Below are 16,346 nucleotides of genomic sequence, written 5' to 3' on the forward strand. Positions count from 1 at the left end.
GAAACTTATTTCTGATCTGTAAATTCAGTTAACAGATATAAAACATATTTTTGATTGAGCAGTTATGAAACACTCTTTTTGTAGAAAATGCAAGTGGAGATTCGGAGCGCTAAGAGGGTAATAGTGGAAAAAGGAATGTCTTCAAATATAAACTACACAGAATCATTCGGTGAAACTTCTTTCTGATCTGTGCATTCAGCTAACAGAGTTAAACCATACTTTTGATTGAGCAGATCTGAACACTCTTTCTGTTGAAAATGCAACTGGACATTTGGAGCGCTAAGAGCGTAGTAGTGGAAAAGGAATATATTCAAATATAAACTACACAGAAGCATTCTGTGAAACTTCTTTCTGATCTGAGCATTCAGCTAACAGAGTTAAACCATACTTTTGATTGAGCAGTTTTGAAACACTCTGTCTGTAGAAAATGCAACTGGACATTCGTAGCGCTAAGTGGGTAATAGTGGAAAAAAGAATATGTTCAAATATAAACTACACAGAAGCATTGTATGAAACTTCTTTCTGTTCTGTGCATTCAACTAACAGAGTTGAACCTTACTTTTGATTGAGCCGTTCTGAAACACTCTTTCTGTAGAAACTGCAATTGGACATTCTGAGCGCTAAGAGGACTCTATTGGGAAAAAAAATATCTTCAAATAAAAACTACACAGAAGCATTGTGTGAAACTTATTTCTGATATGTTCATTAAGCTAACAGAGTTAAACCATACTTTTGATTGTGCAGTTCTGAACACTCTTTCTGTAGAAAATGCAAGTGGAGATTCGGAGCGCTAAGAGGGTAATAGTGGAAAAAGGAATATATTCAAATATAAACTACACAGTAGCATTCTGTGAAAATTCTTTCTGTTCTGTGCATTCAACTAACAGAGTTGAACCTTACTTTTGATTGAGCCGTTCTGAAACACTCTTTCTGTAGAAACTGCAATTGGACATTCTGAGCGCTAAGAGGCCTATATTGTAAAAAAGAATGTCTACAAATAAAAACTACACAGAAGAATTGTGTGAAACTTCTTTCTGTTCTGTTTGTTCAACTAAAAGAGTTGAACCTTAGTTTTGATTGAGCCGTTCTGAAACACTCTTTCTGTAGAAAATGCAAGTGGAGATTCGGAGCGCTAAGAGGGTAATAGTGGAAAAAGGAATGTCTCCAAATATAAACTACACAGAATCATTCTGTGAAACTTCTTTCTGATCTGTGCATTCAGCTAACAGAGTTAAACCATACATTTGATTGAGCAGATCTGAACACTCTTTCTGTAGAAAATGCAACTGGACATTTGGAGCGCTAAGAGAGTAGTAGTGGAAAAAGGAATATATTCAAATATAAACTACACAGAAGCATTCTGTGAAACTTCTTTCTGATCTGAGCATTCAGCTAACAGAGTTAAACCATACTTTTGATTGAGCAGTTTTGAAACACTCTGTCTGTAGAAAATGCAACTGGACATTCGTAGCGCTAAGTGGGTAATAGTGGAAAAAAGAATATGTTCAAATATAAACTACACAGAAGCATTGTATGAAACTTCTTTCTGTTCTGTGCATTAAACTAACAGAGTTGAACCTTACTTTTGATTGAGCCTTTCTGAAACACTCTTTCTGTAGAAACTGCAATTGGACATTCTGAGCGCTAAGAGGCCTCTATTGGGAAAAATAATATCTTCAAATAAAAACTACACAGAAGCATTGTGTGAAACTTATTTCTGATATGTTCATTTAGCTAACAGAGTTAAACCATACTTTTGATTGCGCAGTTCTGAACACTCTTTCTGTAGAAAATGCAAGTGGACATTCGGAGCGCTAAGAGGGTAATAGTGGAAAAAGGAATATATTCAAATATAAACTACACAGTAGCATTCTGTGAAAATTCTTTCTGTTCTGTGCATTCAACTAACAGAGTTGAACCTTACTTTTGATTGAGCCGTTCTGAAACACTCTTTCTGTAGAAACTGCAATTGGACATGCTAAGCGCTAAGAGGCCTACATTGGGAAAAAGAATATCTTCAAATAAAAACTACACAGATGCATTCTGTGAAACTTATTTCTGATCTGTAAATTCAGTTAACAGATATAAAACATATTTTTGATTGAGCAGTTATGAAACACTCTTTTTGTAGAAAATGCAAGTGGAGATTCGGAGCGCTAAGAGGGTAATAGTGGAAAAAGGAATGTCTTCAAATATAAACTACACAGAATCATTCGGTGAAACTTCTTTCTGATCTGTGCATTCAGCTAACAGAGTTAAACCATACTTTTGATTGAGCAGATCTGAACACTCTTTCTGTTGAAAATGCAACTGGACATTTGGAGCGCTAAGAGCGTAGTAGTGGAAAAAGGAATATATTCAAATATAAACTACACAGAAGCATTCTGTGAAACTTCTTTCTGATCTGAGCATTCAGCTAACAGAGTTAAACCATACTTTTGATTGAGCAGTTTTGAAACACTCTGTCTGTAGAAAATGCAACTGGACATTCGTAGCGCTAAGTGGGTAATAGTGGAAAAAAGAATATGTTCAAATATAAACTACACAGAAACATTGTATGAAACTTCTTTCTGTTCTGTGCATTCAACTAACAGAGTTGAACCTTACTTTTGATTGAGCCGTTCTGAAACACTCTTTCTGTAGAAACTGCAATTGGACATTCTGAGCGCTAAGAGGCCTATATTGTAAAAAAGAATGTCTACAAATAAAAACTACACAGAAGAATTGTGTGAAACTTCTTTCTGTTCTGTTTGTTCAACTAAAAGAGTTGAACCTTAGTTTTGATTGAGCCGTTCTGAAACACTCTTTCTGTAGAAAATGCAAGTGGAGATTCGGAGCGCTAAGAGGGTAATAGTGGAAAAAGGAATGTCTCCAAATATAAACTACACAGAATCATTCTGTGAAACTTCTTTCTGATCTGTGCATTCAGCTAACAGAGTTAAACCATACTTTTGATTGAGCAGATCTGAACACTCTTTCTGTAGAAAATGCAACTGGACATTTGGAGCGCTAAGAGAGTAGTAGTGGAAAAAGGAATATATTCAAATATAAACTAAACAGAAGCATTCTGTGAAACTTCTTTCTGATCTGAGCATTCAGCTAACAGAGTTAAACCATACTTTTGATTGAGCAGTTTTGAAACACTCTGTCTGTAGAAAATGCAACTGGACATTCGTAGCGCTAAGTGGGTAATAGTGGAAAAAAGAATATGTTCAAATATAAACTACACAGAAGCATTGTATGAAACTTCTTTCTGTTCTGTGCATTAAACTAACAGAGTTGAACCTTACTTTTGATTGAGCCTTTCTGAAACACTCTTTCTGTAGAAACTGCAATTGGACATTCTGAGCGCTAAGAGGCCTCTATTGGGAAAAATAATATCTTCAAATGAAAACTACACAGAAGCATTGTGTGAAACTTATTTCTGATATGTTCATTTAGCTAACAGAGTTAAACCATACTTTTGATTGCGCAGTTCTGAACACTCTTTCTGTAGAAAATGCAAGTGGACATTCGGAGCGCTAAGAGGGTAATAGTGGAAAAAGGAATATATTCAAATATAAACTACACAGTAGCATTCTGTGAAAATTCTTTCTGTTCTGTGCATTCAACTAACAGAGTTGAACCTTACTTTTGATTGAGCCGTTCTGAAACACTCTTTCTGTAGAAACTGCAATTGGACATGCTAAGCGCTAAGAGGCCTACATTGGGAAAAAGAGTATCTTCAAATAAAAACTACACAGATGCATTCTGTGAAACTTATTTCTGATCTGTAAATTCAGTTAACAGATATAAAACATATTTTTGATTGAGCAGTTATGAAACACTCTTTTTGTAGAAAATGCAAGTGGAGATTCGGAGCGCTAAGAGGGTAATAGTGGAAAAAGGAATGTCTTCAAATATAAACTACACAGAATCATTCGGTGAAACTTCTTTCTGATCTGTGCATTCAGCTAACAGAGTTAAACCATACTTTTGATTGAGCACATCTGAACACTCTTTCTGTTGAAAATGCAACTGGACATTTGGAGCGCTAAGAGCGTAGTAGTGGAAAAAGGAATATATTCAAATATAAACTACACAGAAGCATTCTGTGAAACTTCTTTCTGATCTGAGCATTCAGCTAACAGAGTTAAACCATACTTTTGATTGAGCAGTTTTGAAACACTCTGTCTGTAGAAAATGCAACTGGACATTCGTAGCGCTAAGTGGGTAATAGTGGAAAAAAGAATATGTTCAAATATAAACTACACAGAAGCATTGTATGAAACTTCTTTCTGTTCTGTGCATTCAACTAACAGAGTTGAACCTTACTTTTGATTGAGCCGTTCTGAAACACTCTTTCTGTAGAAACTGCAATTGGACATTCTGAGCGCTAAGAGGACTCTATTGGGAAAAATAATATCTTCAAATAAAAACTACACAGAAGCATTGTGTGAAACTTATTTCTGATATGTTCATTAAGCTAACAGAGTTAAACCATACTTTTGATTGTGCAGTTCTGAACACTCTTTCTGTAGAAAATGCAAGTGGAGATTCGGAGCGCTAAGAGGGTAATAGTGGAAAAAGGAATATATTCAAATATAAACTACACAGTAGCATTCTGTGAAAATTCTTTCTGTTCTGTGCATTCAACTAACAGAGTTGAACCTTACTTTTGATTGAGCCGTTCTGAAACACTCTTTCTGTAGAAACTGCAATTGGACATTCTGAGCGCTAAGAGGCCTATATTGGGAAAAAGAATGTCTACAAATAAAAACTACACAGAAGAATTGTGTGAAACTTCTTTCTGTTCTGTTTGTTCAACTAAAAGAGTTGAACCTTAGTTTTGATTGAGCCGTTCTGAAACACTCTTTCTGTAGAAAATGCAAGTGGAGATTCGGAGCGCTAAGAGGGTAATAGTGGAAAAAGGAATGTCTCCAAATATAAACTACACAGAATCATTCTGTGAAACTTCTTTCTGATCTGTGCATTCAGCTAACAGAGTTAAACCATACATTTGATTGAGCAGATCTGAACACTCTTTCTGTAGAAAATGCAACTGGACATTTGGAGCGCTAAGAGAGTAGTAGTGGAAAAAGGAATATATTCAAATATAAACTACACAGAAGCATTCTGTGAAACTTCTTTCTGATCTGAGCATTCAGCTAACAGAGTTAAACCATACTTTTGATTGAGCAGTTTTGAAACACTCTGTCTGTAGAAAATGCAACTGGACATTCGTAGCGCTAAGTGGGTAATAGTGGAAAAAAGAATATGTTCAAATATAAACTACACAGAAGCATTGTATGAAACTTCTTTCTGTTCTGTGCATTAAACTAACAGAGTTGAACCTTACTTTTGATTGAGCCTTTCTGAAACACTCTTTCTGTAGAAACTGCAATTGGACATTCTGAGCGCTAAGAGGCCTCTATTGGGAAAAATAATATCTTCAAATAAAAACTACACAGAAGCATTGTGTGAAACTTATTTCTGATATGTTCATTTAGCTAACAGAGTTAAACCATACTTTTGATTGCGCAGTTCTGAACACTCTTTCTGTAGAAAATGCAAGTGGACATTCGGAGCGCTAAGAGGGTAATAGTGGAAAAAGGAATATATTCAAATATAAACTACACAGTAGCATTCTGTGAAAATTCTTTCTGTTCTGTGCATTCAACTAACAGAGTTGAACCTTACTTTTGATTGAGCCGTTCCTAAACACTCTTTCTGTAGAAACTGCAATTGGACATGCTAAGCGCTAAGAGGCCTACATTGGGAAAAAGAATATCTTCAAATAAAAACTACACAGATGCATTCTGTGAAACTTATTTCTGATCTGTAAATTCAGTTAACAGATATAAAACATATTTTTGATTGAGCAGTTATGAAACACTCTTTTTGTAGAAAATGCAAGTGGAGATTCGGAGCGCTAAGAGGGTAATAGTGGAAAAAGGAATGTCTTCAAATATAAACTACACAGAATCATTCGGTGAAACTTCTTTCTGATCTGTGCATTCAGCTAACAGAGTTAAACCATACTTTTGATTGAGCAGATCTGAACACTCTTTCTGTTGAAAATGCAACTGGACATTTGGAGCGCTAAGAGCGTAGTAGTGGAAAAAGGAATATATTCAAATATAAACTACACAGAAGCATTCTGTGAAACTTCTTTCTGATCTGAGCATTCAGCTAACAGAGTTAAACCATACTTTTGATTGAGCAGTTTTGAAACACTCTGTCTGTAGAAAATGCAACTGGACATTCGTAGCGCTAAGTGGGTAATAGTGGAAAAAAGAATATGTTCAAATATAAACTACACAGAAACATTGTATGAAACTTCTTTCTGTTCTGTGCATTCAACTAACAGAGTTGAACCTTACTTTTGATTGAGCCGTTCTGAAACACTCTTTCTGTAGAAACTGCAATTGGACATTCTGAGCGCTAAGAGGCCTATATTGGGAAAAAGAATGTCTACAAATAAAAACTACACAGAAGAATTGTGTGAAACTTCTTTCTGTTCTGTTTGTTCAACTAAAAGAGTTGAACCTTAGTTTTGATTGAGCCGTTCTGAAACACTCTTTCTGTAGAAAATGCAAGTGGAGATTCGGAGCGCTAAGAGGGTAATAGTGGAAAAAGGAATGTCTCCAAATATAAACTACACAGAATCATTCGGTGAAACTTCTTTCTGATCTGTGCATTCAGCTAACACAGTTAAACCATACTTTTGATTGAGCAGATCTGAACACTCTTTCTGTAGAAAATGCAACTGGACATTTGGAGCGCTAAGTGAGTAGTAGTGGAAAAAGGAATATATTCAAATATAAACTACACAGAAGCATTCTGTGAAACTTCTTTCTGATCTGAGCATTCAGCTAACAGAGTTAAACCATACTTTTGATTGAGCAGTTTTGAAACACTCTGTCTGTAGAAAATGCAACTGGACATTCTTAGCGCTAAGTGGGTAATAGTGGAAAAAAGAATATGTTCAAATATAAACTACACAGAAGCATTGTATGAAACCTCTTTCTGTTCTGTGCATTAAACTAACAGAGTTGAACCTTACTTTTGATTGAGCCTTTCTGAAACACTCTTTCTGTAGAAACTGCAATTGGACATTCTGAGCGCTAAGAGGCCTCTATTGCGAAAAATAATATCTTCAAATAAAAACTACACAGAAGCATTGTGTGAAACTTATTTCTGATATGTTCATTTAGCTAACAGAGTTAAACCATACTTTGATTTGCGCAGTTCTGAACACTCTTTCTGTAGAAAATGCAAGTGGACATTCGGAGCGCTAAGAGGGTAATAGTGGAAAAAGGAATATATTCAAATATAAACTACACAGTAGCATTCTGTGAAAATTCTTTCTGTTCTGTGCATTCAACTAACAGAGTTGAACCTTACTTTTGATTGAGCCGTTCTGAAACACACTTTCTGTAGAAACTGCAATTGGACATGCTAAGCGCTAAGAGGCCTACATTGGGAAAAAGAATATCTTCAAATAAAAACTACACAGATGCATTCTGTGAAACTTATTTCTGATCTGTAAATTCAGTTAACAGATATAAAACATATTTTTGATTGAGCAGTTATGAAACACTCTTTTTGTAGAAAATGCAAGTGGAGATTCGGAGCGCTAAGAGGGTAATAGTGGAAAAAGGAATGTCTTCAAATATAAACTACACAGAATCATTCGGTGAAACTTCTTTCTGATCTGTGCATTCAGCTAACAGAGTTAAACCATACTTTTGATTGAGCAGATCTGAACACTCTTTCTGTTGAAAATGCAACTGGACATTTGGAGCGCTAAGAGCGTAGTAGTGGAAAAAGGAATATATTCAAATATAAACTACACAGAAGCATTCTGTGAAACTTCTTTCTGATCTGAGCATTCAGCTAACAGAGTTAAACCATACTTTTGATTGAGCAGTTTTGAAACACTCTGTCTGTAGAAAATGCAACTGGACATTCGTAGCGCTAAGTGGGTAATAGTGGAAAAAAGAATATGTTCAAATATAAACTACACAGAAGCATTGTATGAAACTTCTTTCTGTTCTGTGCATTCAACTAACAGAGTTGAACCTTACTTTTGATTGAGCCGTTCTGAAACACTCTTTCTGTAGAAACTGCAATTGGACATTCTGAGGGCTAAGAGGCCTATATTGGGAAAAAGAATGTCTACAAATAAAAACTACACAGAAGAATTGTGTGAAACTTCTTTCTGTTCTGTTTGTTCAAATAAAAGAGTTGAACCTTAGTTTTGATTGAGCCGTTCTGAAACACTCTTTCTGTAGAAAATGCAAGTGGAGATTCGGAGCGCTAAGAGGGTAATAGTGGAAAAAGGAATGTCTCCAAATATAAACTACACAGAATCATTCTGTGAAACTTCTTTCTGATCTGTGCATTCAGCTAACAGAGTTAAACCATACTTTTGATTGAGCAGATCTGAACACTCTTTCTGTAGAAAATGCAACTGGACATTTGGAGCGCTAAGAGAGTAGTAGTGGAAAAAGGAATATATTCAAATATAAACTACACAGAAGCATTCTGTGAAACTTCTTTCTGATCTGAGCATTCAGCTAACAGAGTTAAACCATACTTTTGATTGAGCAGTTTTGAAACACTCTGTCTGTAGAAAATGCAACTGGACATTCTTAGCGCTAAGTGGGTAATAGTGGAAAAAAGAATATGTTCAAATATAAACTACACAGAAGCATTGTATGAAACTTCTTTCTGTTCTGTGCATTAAACTAACAGAGTTGAACCTTACTTTTGATTGAGCCTTTCTGAAACACTCTTTCTGTAGAAACTGCAATTGGACATTCTGAGCGCTAAGAGGCCTCTATTGGGAAAAATAATATCTTCAAATAAAAACTACACAGAAGCATTGTGTGAAACTTATTTCTGATATGTTCATTTAGCTAACAGAGTTAAACCATACTTTTGATTTGCGCAGTTCTGAACACTCTTTCTGTAGAAAATGCAAGTGGACATTCGGAGCGCTAAGAGGGTAATAGTGGAAAAAGGAATATATTCAAATATAAACTACACAGTAGCATTCTGTGAAAATTCTTTCTGTTCTGTGCATTCAACTAACAGAGTTGAACCTTACTTTTGATTGAGCCGTTCTGAAACACTCTTTCTGTAGAAACTGCAATTGGACATGCTAAGCGCTAAGAGGCCTACATTGGGAAAAAGAATATCTTCAAATAAAAACTACACAGATGCACTCTGTGAAACTTATTTCTGATCTGTAAATTCAGTTAACAGAGATAAATCATATTTTTGATTGAGCAGTTATGAAACTCTCTTTTTGTAGAAAATGCAAGTGGAGATTCGGAGCGCTAAGAGGTTAATAGTGGAAAAAGGAATATCTTCAAATATAAACTACACAGAATCATTCGGTGAAACTTCTTTCTGAGCTGTGCATTCAGCTAACAGAGTTAAACCATACTTTTGATTGAGCAGATCTGAACACTCTTTCTGTTGAAAATGCAACTGGACATTTGGAGCGCTAAGAGCGTAGTAGTGGAAAAAGGAATATATTCAAATATAAACTACACAGAAGCATTCTGTGAAACTTCTTTCTGATCTGAGCATTCAGCTAACAGAGTTAAACCATACTTTTGATTGAGCAGTTTTGAAACACTCTGTCTGTAGAAAATGCAACTGGACATTCGTAGCGCTAAGTGGGTAATAGTGGAAAAAAGAATATGTTCAAATATAAACTACACAGAAGCATTGTATGAAACTTCTTTCTGTTCTGTGCATTCAACTAACAGAGTTGAACCTTACTTTTGATTGAGCCGTTCTGAAACACTCTTTCTGTAGAAACTGCAATTGGACATTCTGAGCGCTAAGAGGCCTATATTGGGAGAAAGAATGTCTACAAATAAAAACTACACAGAAGCATTGTGTGAAACTTCTTTCTGTTCTGTTTGTTCAACTAAAAAGTTGAACCTTAGTTTTGATTGAGCCGTTCTGTAACAGTCTTTCTGTAGAAAATGCAAGCGGAGATTCGGAGCGCTAAGAGGGTAATAGTGGAAAAAGGAATGTCTCCAAATATAAACTACAAAGAATCATTCTGTGAAACTTCTTTCTGATCTGTGCATTCAGCTAACAGAGTTAAACCATACTTTTGATTGAGCAGATCTGAACACTCTTTCTGTAGAAAATGCAACTGGACATTTGGAGCGCTAAGAGAGTAGTAGTTGAAAAAGGAATATATTCAAATATAAACTACACAGAAGCATTCTGTGAAACTTCTTTCTGATCTGAGCATTCCGCTTACAGAGTTAAACCATACTTTTGATTGAGCAGTTTTGAAACACTCTGTCTGTAGAAAATGCAACTGGACATTCGTAGCGCTAAGTGGGTAATAGTGGAAAAAAGAATATGTTCAAATATAAACTACACAGAAGCATTGTATGAAACTTCTTTCTGTTCTGTGCATTCAACTAACAGAGTTGAACCTTACTTTTGATTGAGCCTTTCTGAAAGACTCTTTCTGTAGAAACTGCAATTGGACATTCTGAGCGCTAAGAGGCCTCTATTGGGAAAAATAATATCTTCAAATAAAAACTACACAGAAGCATTGTGTGAAACTTATTTCTGATATGTTCATTAAGCTAACAGAGTTAAACCATACTTTTGATTGCGCAGTTCTGAACACTCTTTCTGTAGAAAATGCAAGTGGACATTCGGAGCGCTAAGAGGGTAATAGTGGAAAAAGGAATATATTCAAATATAAACTACACAGTAGCATTCTTTGAAAATTCTTTCTGTTCTGTGCATTCAACTAACAGAGTTGAACCTTACTTTTGATTGAGCCGTTCTGAAACACTCTTTCTGTAGAAACTGCAATTGGACATGCTAAGCGCTAAGAGGCCTACATTGGGAAAAAGAATATCTTCAAATAAAAACTACACAGATGCATTCTGTGAAACTTATTTCTGATCTGTAAATTCAGTTAACAGATATAAAACATATTTTTGATTGAGCAGTTATGAAACACTCTTTTTGTAGAAAATGCAAGTGGAGATTCGGAGCGCTAAGAGGGTAATAGTGGAAAAAGGAATGTCTTCAAATATAAACTACACAGAATCATTCGGTGAAACTTCTTTCTGATCTGTGCATTCAGCTAACAGAGTTAAACCATACTTTTGATTGAGCAGATCTGAACACTCTTTCTGTTGAAAATGCAACTGGACATTTGGAGCGCTAAGAGCGTAGTAGTGGAAAAAGGAATATATTCAAATATAAACTACACAGAAGCATTCTGTGAAACTTCTTTCTGATCTGAGCATTCAGCTAACAGAGTTAAACCATACTTTTGATTGAGCAGTTTTGAAACACTCTGTCTGTAGAAAATGCAACTGGACATTCGTAGCGCTAAGTGGGTAATAGTGGAAAAAAGAATATGTTCAAATATAAACTACACAGAAGCATTGTATGAAACTTCTTTCTGTTCTGTGCATTCAACTAACAGAGTTGAACCTTACTTTTGATTGAGCCGTTCTGAAACACTCTTTCTGTAGAAACTGCAATTGGACATTCTGAGCGCTAAGAGGCCTATATTGGGAAAAAGAATGTCTACAAATAAAAACTACACAGAAGAATTGTGTGAAACTTCTTTCTGTTCTGTTTGTTCAACTAAAAGAGTTGAACCTTAGTTTTGATTGAGCCGTTCTGAAACACTCTTTCTGTAGAAAATGCAAGTGGAGATTCGGAGCGCTAACAGGGTAATAGTGGAAAAAGGAATGTCTCCAAATATAAACTACACAGAAGCATTCTGTGAAACTTCTTTCTGATCTGAGCATTCAGCTAACAGAGTTAAACCATACTTTTGATTGAGCAGTTTTGAAACACTCTGTCTGTAGAAAATGCAACTGGACATTCGTAGCGCTAAGTGGGTAATAGTGGAAAAAAGAATATGTTCAAATATAAACTACACAGAAGCATTGTATGAAACTTCTTTCTGTTCTGTGCATTCAACTAACAGAGTTGAACCTTACTTTTGATTGAGCCGTTCTGAAACACTCTTTCTGTAGAAACTGCAATTGGACATTCTGAGCGCTAAGAGGCCTATATTGGGAGAAAGAATGTCTACAAATAAAAACTACACAGAAGCATTGTGTGAAACTTCTTTCTGTTCTGTTTGTTCAACTAAAAAGTTGAACCTTAGTTTTGATTGAGCCGTTCTGTAACAGTCTTTCTGTAGAAAATGCAAGTGGAGATTCGGAGCGCTAAGAGGGTAATAGTGGAAAAAGGAATGTCTCCAAATATAAACTACAAAGAATCATTCTGTGAAACTTCTTTCTGATCTGTGCATTCAGCTAACAGAGTTAAACCATACTTTTGATTGAGCAGATCTGAACACTCTTTCTGTAGAAAATGCAACTGGACATTTGGAGCGCTAAGAGAGTAGTAGTTGAAAAAGGAATATATTCAAATATAAACTACACAGAAGCATTCTGTGAAACTTCTTTCTGATCTGAGCATTCCGCTTACAGAGTTAAACCATACTTTTGATTGAGCAGTTTTGAAACACTCTGTCTGTAGAAAATGCAACTGGACATTCGTAGCGCTAAGTGGGTAATAGTGGAAAAAAGAATATGTTCAAATATAAACTACACAGAAGCATTGTATGAAACTTCTTTCTGTTCTGTGCATTCAACTAACAGAGTTGAACCTTACTTTTGATTGAGCCTTTCTGAAACACTCTTTCTGTAGAAACTGCAATTGGACATTCTGAGCGCTAAGAGGCCTCTATTGGGAAAAATAATATCTTCAAATAAAAACTACACAGAAGCATTGTGTGAAACTTATTTCTGATATGTTCATTAAGCTAACAGAGTTAAACCATACTTTTGATTGCGCAGTTCTGAACACTCTTTCTGTAGAAAATGCAAGTGGACATTCGGAGCGCTAAGAGGGTAATAGTGGAAAAAGGAATATATTCAAATATAAACTACACAGTAGCATTCTTTGAAAATTCTTTCTGTTCTGTGCATTCAACTAACAGAGTTGAACCTTACTTTTGATTGAGCCGTTCTGAAACACTCTTTCTGTAGAAACTGCAATTGGACATGCTAAGCGCTAAGAGGCCTACATTGGGAAAAAGAATATCTTCAAATAAAAACTACACAGATGCATTCTGTGAAACTTATTTCTGATCTGTAAATTCAGTTAACAGATATAAAACATATTTTTGATTGAGCAGTTATGAAACACTCTTTTTGTAGAAAATGCAAGTGGAGATTCGGAGCGCTAAGAGGGTAATAGTGGAAAAAGGAATGTCTTCAAATATAAACTACACAGAATCATTCGGTGAAACTTCTTTCTGATCTGTGCATTCAGCTAACAGAGTTAAACCATACTTTTGATTGAGCAGATCTGAACACTCTTTCTGTTGAAAATGCAACTGGACATTTGGAGCGCTAAGAGCGTAGTAGTGGAAAAAGGAATATATTCAAATATAAACTACACAGAAGCATTCTGTGAAACTTCTTTCTGATCTGAGCATTCAGCTAACAGAGTTAAACCATACTTTTGATTGAGCAGTTTTGAAACACTCTGTCTGTAGAAAATGCAACTGGACATTCGTAGCGCTAAGTGGGTAATAGTGGAAAAAAGAATATGTTCAAATATAAACTACACAGAAGCATTGTATGAAACTTCTTTCTGTTCTGTGCATTCAACTAACAGAGTTGAACCTTACTTTTGATTGAGCCGTTCTGAAACACTCTTTCTGTAGAAACTGCAATTGGACATTCTGAGCGCTAAGAGGCCTATATTGGGAAAAAGAATGTCTACAAATAAAAACTACACAGAAGAATTGTGTGAAACTTCTTTCTGTTCTGTTTGTTCAACTAAAAGAGTTGAACCTTAGTTTTGATTGAGCCGTTCTGAAACACTCTTTCTGTAGAAAATGCAAGTGGAGATTCGGAGCGCTAACAGGGTAATAGTGGAAAAAGGAATGTCTCCAAATATAAACTACACAGAATCATTCTGTGAAACTTCTTTCTGATCTGTGCATTCAGCTAACAGAGTTAAACCATACTTTTGATTGAGCAGATCTGAACACTCTTTCTGTAGAAAATGCAACTGGACATTTGGAGCGCTAAGAGAGTAGTAGTTGAAAAAGGAATATATTCAAATATAAACTACACAGAAGCATTCTGTGAAACTTCTTTCTGATCTGAGCATTCCGCTTACAGAGTTAAACCATACTTTTGATTGAGCAGTTTTGAAACACTCTGTCTGTAGAAAATGCAAGTGGACATTCGTAGCGCTAAGTGGGTAATAGTGGAAAAAAGAATATGTTCAAATATAAACTACACAGAAGCATTGTATGAAACTCCTTTCTGTTCTGTGCATTCAACTAACAGAGTTGAACCTTACTTTTTATTGAGCCTTTCTGAAACACTCTTTCTGTAGAAACTGCAATTGGACATTCTGAGCGCTAAGAGGCCTCTATTGGGAAAAATAATATCTTCAAATAAAAACTACACAGAAGCATTGTGTGAAACTTATTTCTGATATGTTCATTAAGCTAACAGAGTTAAACCATACTTTTGATTGCGCAGTTCTGAACACTCTTTCTGTAGAAAATGCAAGTGGACATTCGGAGCGCTAAGAGGGTAATAGTGGAAAAAGGAATATATTCAAATATAAACTACACAGTAGCATTCTTTGAAAATTCTTTCTGTTCTGTGCATTCAACTAACAGAGTTGAACCTTACTTTTGATTGAGCCGTTCTGAAACACTCTTTCTGTAGAAACTGCAATTGGACATGCTAAGCGCTAAGAGGCCTACATTGGGAAAAAGAATATCTTCAAATAAAAACTACACAGATGCATTCTGTGAAACTTATTTCTGATCTGTAAATTCAGTTAACAGATATAAAACATATTTTTGATTGAGCAGTTATGAAACACTCTTTTTGTAGAAAATGCAAGTGGAGATTCGGAGCGCTAAGAGGGTAACAGTGGAAAAAGGAATGTCTTCAAATATAAACTACACAGAATCATTCTGTGAAACTTGTTTCTGATCTGTGCATTCAGCTAACAGAGTTAAACCATACTTTTGATTGAGCAGATCTGAACACTCTTTCTGTAGAAAATGCAACTGGACATTTGGAGCGCTAAGAGCGTAGTAGTGGAAAAAGGAATATATTCAAATATAAACTACACAGAAGCATTCTGTGAAACTTCTTTCTGATCTGGGCATTCAGCTAACAGAGTTAAACCATACTTTTGATTGAGCAGTTTTGAAACACTCTGTCTGTAGAAAATGCAACTGGACATTCGTAGCGCTAAGTGGGTAATAGTGGAAAAAAGAATATGTCCAAATACAAACTACACAGAAGCATTGTATGAAACTTCTTTCTGTTCTGTGCATTCAACTAACAGAGTTGAACCTTACTTTTGATTGAGCCGTTCTGAAACACTCTTTCTGTAGAAACTGCAATTGGACATTCTGAGCGCTAAGAGGTCTATATTGGGAAAAAGAATGTCTACAAATAAAAACTACACAGAAGAATTGTGTGAAACTTCTTTCTGTTCTGTTTGTTCAACTAAAAGAGTTGAACCTTAATTTTGATTGAGCCGTTCTGAAACACTCTTTCTGTAGAAAATGCAAGTGGAGATTCGGAGCGCTAAGAGGGTAATAGTGGAAAAAGGAATGTCTCCAAATATAAACTACACAGAATCATTCTGTGAAACTTCTTTCTGATCTGTGCATTCAGCTAACAGAGTTAAACCATACTTTTGATTGAGCAGATCTGAACACTCTTTCTGTAGAAAATGCAACTGGACATTTGGAGCGCTAAGAGAGTAGTAGTGGAAAAAGGAATATATTCAAATATAAACTACACAGAAGCATTCTGTGAAACTTCTTTCTGATCTGAGCATTCAGCTAACAGAGTTAAACCATACTTTTGATTGAGCAGTTTTGAAACACTCTGTCTGTAGAAAATGCAACTGGACATTCGTAGCGCTAAGTGGGTAATAGTGGAAAAAAGAATATGTTCAAATATAAACTACACAGAAGCATTGTATGAAACTTCTTTCTGTTCTGTGCATTCAACTAACAGAGTTGAACCTTACTTTTGATTGAGCCGTTCTGAAACACTCTTTCTGTAGAAACTGCAATTGGACATTCTGAGCGCTAAGAGGTCTATATTGGGAAAAAGAATGTCTACAAATAAAAACTACACAGAAGAATGGTGTGAAACTTCTTTCTGTTCTGTTTGTTCAACTAAAAGAGTTGAACCTTAGTTTTGATTGAGCCGTTCTGAAACACTCTTTCTGTAGAAAATGCAAGTGGAGATTCGGAGCGCTAAGAGGGTAATAGTGGAAAA

Source organism: Symphalangus syndactylus, chromosome 24, assembly GCF_028878055.3.
Source record: "Symphalangus syndactylus isolate Jambi chromosome 24, NHGRI_mSymSyn1-v2.1_pri, whole genome shotgun sequence".
NCBI classification, from domain to species: Eukaryota; Metazoa; Chordata; class Mammalia; order Primates; family Hylobatidae; genus Symphalangus; species Symphalangus syndactylus.